The sequence below is a fragment of the Argentina silus genome, assembly GCF_951799395.1.
Source record: "Argentina silus genome assembly, chromosome: 4".
Lineage (NCBI taxonomy): Eukaryota > Metazoa > Chordata > Actinopteri > Argentiniformes > Argentinidae > Argentina > Argentina silus.
Window position 1 is genome coordinate 25,698,807 of NC_139658.1, and position 7,500 is coordinate 25,706,306.

General features: G+C 49.1%; 1 protein-coding gene across 1 annotated transcript in view; it reads right to left on the reverse strand.

Annotated features, from left to right (window-relative positions):
• The window catches only part of slc6a6b (solute carrier family 6 member 6b), a 24,675-nt gene that overhangs the window by 16,961 nt on the left and 214 nt on the right, over positions 1 to 7,500 (reverse strand). The gene's annotated exons all lie outside the window — the stretch shown is intronic.

The following is a 7,500-nucleotide window of genomic DNA, read 5'->3' on the forward strand; positions in this document are numbered from 1 at the left end:
TCAAATCTCTTAGAGACGGTTCCTGTGATGTAGACAGATATTGGTGAGCAGAGCTCATCCCTGTCTGCTCGGTTAAATCCTTTCTATTCATGAGACGCAGATCTGCATGCTTAACATGCACACAGTAGGTTAAATAGCTTTAGAAACTGTCCTCAATCACGTTGCATAACATAGTCACCTCACTCTGGGTGTCTGTCAGTGTCCTGTACCGAGGACCGGGTCTGATGGCCACAGAACTAATCACAGAGGTCAGAACTGATTGGTCCCCAGCCACACAGACATAACATTGTTCCCATCTAAAAACACTAAATACCTCCTGAAAGAATCTGTCAGGGAAGCTTAAGGAGGATATCTGTCAGACACAGTAGGACCTCCCCCAAGCCAATAACTAACACACTCACGGTAGGACCTCCCCCAAGCCAATAACTAACACACTCACGGTAGGACCTCCCCCAAGACAATAACTAACACACTCACGGTAGGACCTCCCCCAAGACAATAACTAACACACTCACGGTAGGACCTCCCCCAAGACAATAACTAACACACTCACGGTAGGACCTCCCCCAAGACAATAACTAACACACTCAAGTCATTCCATCCTCTGTGAGTGAGCGACTGAATTAATCAACCAAATAATCCCAAATAATGCTGAATAATCTGTTGTGAAGATACACACCCTAAGACTAACACACAACCCAACACACAACCTAACACACAACACACAACCCAACACACAACACACAACCCAACACACAACACACAACCTAACACACAACCCAACACACAACCTAACAAACAACACACAACACACAACCCAACACACAACCTAACACACAACCTAACACACAACACACAACCCAACACACCACCTAACAAACAACACACAACACACAACACACAACCCAACACAACACACAACCCAACACACAACCTAACACACAACCCAACACACAACCCAACACACAACCCAACACACAACCCAACCCGGCACCACTTACATTTCCTTCATGGCAGCTACGTGTCGGTGTGGTGTGTGTGTGTGTGTGTGTGTGTGTGTGTGTCGGTCCTCTCTCAGCTGTCACCATTCCTCCACTGAGGCTCTGATCCAGCCGCCCCGCCCCTCCCTCTAAGCCCGGCTGGCAGGACGACCCGCCCATACACTAAGACAATTAAACGCCATCTGCAGATTGGGCACGGCTTTGGAGCGGAGGATGACAGGGTAAAGTCCGACCCAGGGCAGTACATTTCCACTTGTGTCCCGGACTCTGCTAGCACTGCACAGACCTCACTGGCTGTGATGTATCAGGTACGCCGGTCAGCGAAGACAACAGACGTGTGATGATGCTGGGGAGGCAGATCAGGTCTGGAGCAGCAATCCACACCACCGGCCATTTCCACTGGCAGGGACCTGCGCTTGGCTCTGGTTTCCACAGACTGTCGTCAGCGATGTCGTCCTGTTGAAGTGGCCTCACCGACAACTCCTAGACACTCTCTCTGACCAGGAAGGTCATATGGTGGAGAACGATGTGATCACATTTGGAGGATTTTGAAAGGACAATGGAGTTGTTTGTTTTTTGTGTTATTGTTTTGAATCTCCGATGCACTTTGCTTAATGAATATGACAATGATTGACTACACAATGTCATTATCCACAGTGTCATCATAAAGGAATTTCACTGTTCTCAATTCAAAAGTGAAAGCAGTTATTATAGCCATCGTTTTCATTTCATTAAAAAAGCTTCCTGAATCATGTACCTGCACAGCCAATAGCATCCCAGACATCATCGCCAGAGCATTTGCATATAAGCAAAAGGTCCAGTACAACCTCCGGCAGACAGATCTGAATGTTGTGTAATCGTAGTTGTACACTTTCGTTTAGCATCAGCCTTTGACAAAGAACTAAAGAAGTGATGTCTTGAGGAGTTGTCATACATTTCACAGGGTAAAGAACCCAGAAAACAGGAACAAAAAACCCACTTCAGCTGACAGAAGTCATGAGGGAGAAGAGGAAGAGAGTGAATTTCCATGAGTTTCATTCTGTGTATGGAAATAAGGCCATTCTGACCGCAACAACGGCAGGAAAAGAAATAGATATTAAAAAGTTGCTGCATGAGGAACCTTAGTGAGAACCTTAGTCCTGAGTGAGGAACCTTAGTGAGGAACCTCAGTCCTGAGTGAGGAACCTTAGTCCTGAGTGAGGAACCTTAGTGAGGAACCTTAGTCCTGAGTGAGGAACCTTAGTCCTGAGTGAGGAACCTTAGTCCTGAGTGAGAAACCTTAGTGAGGAACCTTAGTCCTGAGTGAGGAACCTTAGTCCTGAGTGAGGAACCTTAGTGAGGAACCTTAGTCCTGAGTGAGGAACCTTAGTGAGGAACCTTAGTCCTGAGTGAGGAACCTTAGTCCTGAGTGAGGAACCTTAGTGAGGAACCTTAGTCCTGAGTGAGGAACCTTAGTCCTGAGTGAGGAACCTTAGTCCTGAGTGAGAAACCTTAGTGAGGAACCTTAGTCCTGAGTGAGGAACCTTAGTCCTGAGTGAGGAACCTTAGTGAGGAACCTTAGTCCTGAGTGAGGAACCTTAGTCCTGAGTGAAAAACCTGAGTGAGGAACCTTAGTCCTGAGTGAGGAACCTTAGTGAGGAACCTTAGTCCTGAGTAAGGAACCTTAGTCCTGAGTGAGGAACCTTAGTGAGGAACCTTAGTGAGGAACCTTAGTCCTGAGTGAGGAACCTTAGTCCTGAGTGAGGAACCTTAGTCCTGAGTGAGGAACCTTAGTGAGGAACCTTAGTGAGGAACCTTGCTGCTGCCCCTCCCCCTGATGTTAGCCCCTCCCCCTGATGTTAGCCCCTCCCCTGCTGCTGGCCCCTCCCCCTGCTGTTAGCCCCTCCCCTGCTGCTGGCCACAACATCCAATTAAAACACCACTGATTGGGTGTGGGGGGGGGGGGGTGTCTGGGGGGGGAGGGGACCCTTTCATTATTGTTGATTTATTGGATAGAAAGAGAAAGGAATGTTCAGTTGACAACTGTTTAATAATTCTAATATTACATTCACAACAGCACTCTCTCTCCCACTCTCTCTCTCTCTCTCCCTCATTCTCTCTCCCTCTCTCCCTCCAGGCAGGGAGGCAGGGAGAGAGGGAGGGAGAGAGGGAGGGAGTCAGGGCGGGAGGGAGGGAGGGAGGGACTTCAGGTTTACTGTGCACGTGAGTCTCTAGACACACTTACATAATAGCCCCTATTTTATTTATTTTAAGACCATGTACATTTCCAGAGGGCCCTCACATTAAACTCCTATTCTCTCTCTGCCACCGCCCCCCTCCCCCACCACCACCACTACGACCAAACCCCCCCCCCCCCCCCCCCCCACCACCACGACCAAAAAAGGTTTCAGAAGCTGTTCCAGTCTCTGCCTGGGGCCGAGGCTGCGGGGGGAGGCTGCGGGGGGAGGCTGCGTTTGCTCGTCTGTGCAGGGTAAACAACAGTTAAGGATTCGTGGTCAACCATTTCCACAGGGCTTCTGCTTGGTCTGGAGTATCACTGGACCACCTGACAGCCTGAAACATCTTGTCTTTAAGTGCCTCCAACCCAGACCCTGTGGGCCTTCCGTCTGTGTGATGACGTGTACACAACAGGGGAGGCTGGTGGAGGTAGAAATCGGAGGATGGGCTCATTGTAATGCATGGAATGGAATGTACAACGTGGTAGGATTCCACTCCTTATTCCATTCCATGCATTACAATGAGCCCAATTTTCTGCCTCCACCAGCCTCCCCTGGTGTTCTGCCTCCCCTGGTGTTCTACCTCCACCAGCCTCCCCTGGTGTTCTGTCCCCTGGCCTCCCCTGGTGTTCTGCCTCCCCTGGCCTCCCCTGGTGTTCTACCTCCCCTGGCCTCCCCTGGCCTCCCCTGGTGTTCTACCTCCCCTGGCCTCTCCTGGCCTCCCCTGGTGTTCTACCTCCCCTGGCCTCCCCCGGTCCACCATCAGATGTGTGCCGTCGTATCAGTAGGAAGTTGGTCCAATGACCATGACACCCGCTGCTTCTCTCCAGCGTTTGATTTGAAGCCGTAATCAGAAGGGAAACAACATTTTCTAGATAAGAGAGAAGCTGCCCAGGCTTGTGTCCTGCAGCCACGCTGGCCTCTACCCTGCCATTCAACACAAATCTGGCAAAGGACAACGTCTCTGACACAACCTTCTTACAGACTCCTCTTATTTGTTGTGGTTTCGGCAGTCTGACTGGATAAAATGTGACTTTTTTTGTACAAGCGAAATGAAATTGTGCTTCAGCATTTGGTCAGGAAGTAGGTTAGTGGTGCGAGAGGGCAGTGAATAATGTAGGACTGGAGTGGTGTCGGCGGTGGGACAGAGCAGCTCAGTCAAGGACACAGACCAAGTCATCAAATATTGATGTTTGAAATGATAACTAGGCTGAGAGGTCCCTGAGGCAACCTTTTTTTCCCTTCATATCTGTTGCCTGTGAGTCAAACAGGTACCTCATCAGCGGCTGTTCCCCCGCACACAAACCCTTTCCTGTAACTAGCTCGGTGACTTCTAGTAACCACTAATTCTAGCTCCTCAACTTCCTGGTAATGTTGGAACCCTGACTGTAGCAAGTGGGTGACTAACCCCTGCTGAGCTGCTCCAGTGGCCTTGTGCCTTGTGTGTGTCCCTGACTGCCGGGGTTCAAACCTGGGTCTCCAACATGGGAAACCCAAGCGTTTCCAGTGACCATTCGGCCAAGAGGACATCCTCAAGGTCCGAGGGCCACACTTGGGTGTACTGTACATGTCTCAGACAGGGCTACCTCGTCATGACAGCGTGACTCCCAACCACCCCCGCTACATCTACCCCTGGGGGAACCGTTAGAGGGAGTGAACTGACTTTGGGTTGAAGCAACCGCTGTCCACCGCGTTCTCACACTGTACGCACGCAACCTCTGTGGGAGGGGGGGGGGGGCGGGCGGCCGGGGGGTATAGAATGCACACATGGCTATTCAGTGACACCTAGTATCAACCCCCTTTCTACAGCAGAAACCGGGATGTGGTGGGGGAAATTACACAGTACTTTCTACCCAGCATTATCTAGGGTCTTACTTCAGAATAGACGTAATTACACAGCCACCTCAAACCACTCTACAATGAACTGTTTGATGGACAACATTTGGCACAAAACCAACATCGAACATGACCATGCAATGTTTACATAGACAGTACTGTTTTTGACACAAAGACCCTGGACCTGGTAGGGAAGGAGAGTTCCCTGTCTTCCTGCGCTGTGCTTGACTCCATTAAGATGCATAAAACAGTAACTCTAACAATGGCAGGAGGCCAACTGCTTTCCAGCCATACGCGTATTACTGTATGTGACGTTAATTTGACAATAACTTCTCAAAGGTACAATTTATGTGTCTGAATGTCTTTAATTGTGGCTTAGCGCTGCTTCAGGCTGAGTGAGAGGAGAGTGAGGGGCTTCAGTTCATCCCTCCTTCAGGCTAATTATTGACCTGACTGCATTAGTGTTACAGGAACTACTTTAATACAGGGAGGAAGGATACGTTTTGGTAGTATTTGAATAGGCACGGCAGCCTAGAATTTGTTGAATGTCTCCATAGACCTTGCCAGCAGTCAACCTTGTGGAAAAGAAGCTAGTTTGATAAGGTCTTGCCTAAACGCCAGATAGAATCGGTAAATACATTCCAGAGAAGCGGGATCACGTGGGTCCATGGTCACACTTCCTAATCATCAAACAAGCCGTTTCAACAACACAGCCCTCCCTAACCCTCCCTCCCTACCCCCCCCCCCCCCCAACCCTAGCCCTCCCCCCTCCCTAACCCTCCAGCCCACCCTAACCCTCCCTAACCCTAGCCCTCCCTCCCTCCCCCCCCTCCCTAACCCTGGCCCTCCCCCCCCATCCCTCCAGCCCCCCCAACCCCAACCCTCCCCATACCTAACCCTGCCCCCCCCTCCCTCCAGCCCTCCCTAACCCTCCCCCTCCCTAACCCTGCCCCCCCTCCCTCCAGCCCTCCCCCTCCAGCCCTCCCTAACCCTAGCCCTCCCTAACCCTCCAGCCCACCCCAGCCCTAACCCCCCCCAGCCCTTCCCTCCCTCCCTCCACAACCAACACCATCAGCAACATGACCATGTATTTTGTCGCTTCGCAGCGCCAATTGCAGCGCCAATTCTGTCACCGTGAAGAGGTGAAACTTCTCATGTGCAAAAAAAATTCAATTTCATGACAGTATGTAATGATGCAAACGCAAGGCAATCCGGGGGTCCGTCTCCAATAACCGTAATGTTTCTAACAAACCTGTGTGCAGAAACACCTATTTCAGTCTTTGATAACCGTGTGTCATTCTGCTACGGAGGCAGGTAACGAAACACAACGAACCACATCGGTAGCGTGATCGTTTCTCGTTACGCACGGACTTTAACTAGCAGGTGTGTCCTCAAGTCCTCGTTCTCCATGGCGGGTCTGAACGCTAAATGTAGGTAGAAATGAAGTCGCCTTTTAAAAACATCTCTAATATGTTTAAAGGTTACCGTTGCGACAAGAGAACAAAGCTGAGAACACATCCCCAGGTACGATGAGACGGGCTGAAATAACATATTTCACATCGATTAAAACCAAACAAAAGCGTTGCTTTGCTACATCATCATATCCAATCTGTTTGGTTTTATTAATCCACATAATCACCGGAGGGACAGATAATAACGTCATCTCTACATGTTTCAACCCGGAGCGCCTCTCGTATTCATCTCGTCTGTATCAAGATCAACTCGTCATTCGGAGATGATGGATCTAGGCTAGAAAATGAGAGCGGGAATCGAGGGAGTAGCTGGAATATTCTATACAGAGTTTATATGACAGAGAACAAAAGTGGCTGAAATGAAAGATACACCATTAAGCGAGGATGTACGAGTTTCTCTGGATGGTCATAGCCCCAGCCCCACACACACACACATACACACACATACACACACACATACACTGCCTAGGCAAATCATCATTGTCTGCTTCCCTGTTCCGTTAGTCATTAACCCGCGGCAACAAAACGACATCCTGAGCAAAGTATTCATTTCTAAAACAGCCGTGGAAGATGGGAAGGAAAAATGTGTAGTAAGCCATCCACACATCCACGCACACGTGAGACGGACACAATGAAACATAATTGAGATTTGAGGCAAAATGTCATCCCATATCACTCGCTTGTAGCTTATACAATGATTGAGATCATAAGATTCAAAGTCGACCTTCATCAGGACATGTTTCATTAACTTTCCGTTAAAACAATCTAGAATATGGTTATTTCACTATTTAGGCTGTAGACTATCATAATGAAACTGAAAACGCAATTCTAGGCATACGCGCGGAATTACGCGGATGTATTTATACAGAAATGATCATGTAAATCCTCTATCTGAAATGATAAAAAAAAAAAATGTATTGCTAGTATGCCCACTACTCTGTTATCTGCACATTGAGTGAAGGTGAAGGTAAGCGA